The sequence below is a fragment of the Dipodomys merriami genome, unplaced genomic scaffold, assembly GCF_024711535.1.
Source record: "Dipodomys merriami isolate MVZ:Mamm:240054 unplaced genomic scaffold, mDipMer1.0.p SCAF_1667, whole genome shotgun sequence".
Classification (NCBI taxonomy): domain Eukaryota; kingdom Metazoa; phylum Chordata; class Mammalia; order Rodentia; family Heteromyidae; genus Dipodomys; species Dipodomys merriami.
The window spans coordinates 102,707-105,430 of NW_027203012.1; the positions used below are offsets into that span (position 1 = coordinate 102,707).

Sequence of the window (2,724 nt, forward strand, 5' to 3'; positions counted from 1 at the left end):
GTAGTGTGTTATCATTGTACTCTCTAAGTATGTACAAACACTACTTCAAAGTGAAATTGAATACAACAAGGTTTTGAAGGCATATGCCTGTAAAGCTAGCTATTTGGGACATCAGTTCAAGACCAGTGTAGTTTTTTCTGCAATGCTCCCCAACCACTGGCTCTGCGTGATGGAATACATCTAGGTTCACTGGGAGCTGAGAGCTGGAGGATTTCAATTTCATGCCATAGGCAAGAACTTCCACATGGCTCCATCTCAACCAAAGAAGGTTCAACACTGGCTAGTACCTATCACCCCCACCTAGGTGAAAATAAAAATAAGAGCAATGTAGTATAAGAAACAAACAATATCAAAACATGCCAATATAAACCATCATGAACAACACACACCTAGTGTTTGTTTCTCATACCTGTAATCCTAACTATAGCTAGGATTATATATGTGAGCCAGAGGCACCAAGCAGTTCATCATTTTAAAAATGAGTATTGAAGCCAGGTGCCAGTGGCTCATTCCTGTAATCCCAGCTACTCAGGATGCTGAGATCTGAGGATCACAGTTCTAAGTCAGCTCAGGAAGAAAAAAACCCATAAGACTCTTACCTCCAATTAACAACTCAGAAGTCAGAAGTGTCTCTGTGGCTCAATTGGTAGAGTGCTAACTATGTTGAGCACAGAGTCTCACAGACAGTGCCCAGGCACTGAGTTCAAGCCCCACATCTGACAAAAAATAGATAAATAAACATTTAAATGTCTGAATTTTTTGTGAATTAAAATGATGGTGTTCATACGCAATTCTACAGACAACTACATATTTCATTATATTTGTGGTTAGAAAAAGTAGCAGCACTTGAATAATGGATATTTTTTCATAAACTAGGGCATACTGATCTCTAATTAGAGGAAATTGCTGGACTCATAGGTAGTATTTTTTGGTTGGTTTTTGTTTTGTTTATAGAACAGGATGAGAAACCTTATTTCTGCCAATGACCATTTGGATATGTATAACATCATCCACAGGCCATGCAGAATTAACAGTAAAGACATGACACAGTCAACTGGCAATAAACTTATTTGTCTTTATGCCATGTTCCCAATGATTTGTTTAGCTTATATGTCCCTGTGGCCTACAGTTTCCTATTCCTGCCTTCCTCAAAATACAGCATGTTCCACCGATTCAGATTTGAGCCAAGCAATATGTAGTATTAGTGCCAAGAGTTAAGGAAAGTTGTAACACAAACAGGGAAGGATGAAACCAACACTTTAGTAGCTGGACACTGGGGACTCAGGCCTAGAATACTAGCTACTCAGGAGGCTGATGGTCTCAGTTCAAAACCAGATGGAGTGAGAAAATCTCTGAGACTCTTCTCTCCAATTAACAACCAAAAAGCCATAAAAGGAGCTGGGGCTCCAGAGGTAAAGTAGCCTTGATTACAAAAAACTCAGGGGCAACACCCAATCCTGAGTTCAAGCTGAAGGTCAGGAACAAAAACAAAAACAATCAACAACAACAACAAAAAAAACAGAAACTGGGAAAAAGCTCAGGAAAGGATGGCATTGTCTACAAGACAAGTGTACACATTACATGAATTGTGAAATCACTGTACACACCTTAGTAACAATTACATTTTAAAAAGAATGTGAGAAATCCCAAAGCCATGGGGCCTTATGATGTGCATCTGCTTTCCAGAATTTCAAAGTCCCATCATCTAAGCTGGTAGCACACAGGTTGTAGCTCAGGGTGATGAGAAAATAAGAAGCCAGAGATCCTTTCAGATTGTCCCACCAATTCTTCTATTACTGTAAGCAAAAAAAAAAAAAAAAAAAAAAAAGCAAAGAAAATAAATTAGACTTTAAGGTTAAACTAAGCTGCTATTAAAGATTCCAGGCAGAATTATATGGTGCCTGCTTCAAGGCAAGAGTGAGGCCAAGCCCACAGCCTCCAGAGAGGCATGACTACCACTTGTCCAACACTGCTGTCCTCCCCGCCCCCAGAGTTTACCTACAAGTCCCAAGTCCCTGCCTTTCTTCTTGTAATTCTTCAGCCACTGGTTGTCTCATTTCTCATTGTCTGTTTAGGTGGGATTTGAGACTCCTTCCTCTCCTCACCCAGCCACCAGACCCCAGGGGCCAAACTCTGCACCTCACAGACACTCCCCAGAACCCAGCTGCCTTTGCAGTTGCTGCTTCCTGAGCCACTGGGCTACTGCCTCCTTCCTCCCTTCACCAGCCTCTGCCAGGGCCTCCCATCCTCTCCCTACCACCACCACCCCCAATCCCAGCTTGGCCTCCCCCGTGGCCACCCCTCCTCTCCACAAATCTCCCAGCCCCAACCCCAGCAGGATCACTGCTCTGGGGATACAACTGTGGGCCAGGCCCAGCAGAATCAAAGGTGCCACAGTGTGCAGCTGGCTGAGAACTGGAGACAGCATAGGTCTCTGATCAGTGTCTTTCACTTCACTTACACAATTATTAATTGTATTGATTTGGTATTTAAGTTTAGATTTCATAACTTCTTATTAAGCCTTTGCAGAAGAGCTGATAGAAATATAGTCCCCAAATTCGGATTGTCTCTAGTTTAATTCTTTTGAGATTCAGAGATGTTTAAGTAGTTATAACAATCATGAACTCTCATTTTCATAGCAGATGCTATTCAGAAAATAATTGCTTATGCATCTGTTATCAATTATTTACAAGACTTGAAACTTTTAAAGTTTCAAATATTACA

General features: G+C 41.3%; 1 long non-coding RNA gene across 1 annotated transcript; it reads right to left on the minus strand.

Annotated features, from left to right (window-relative positions):
- Nucleotides 1–240: 240 nt before the first annotated feature.
- LOC138828885 (uncharacterized) lies at nucleotides 241–1,812 on the minus strand. The gene is made up of 3 exons (XR_011372410.1): nucleotides 1,608–1,812; nucleotides 600–716; nucleotides 241–300 (listed from the first exon to the last, which is right to left on the minus strand). It is a non-coding gene; the product is annotated as an uncharacterized lncRNA (long non-coding RNA).
- Between the last annotated feature and the right edge of the window lie 912 nt (nucleotides 1,813–2,724).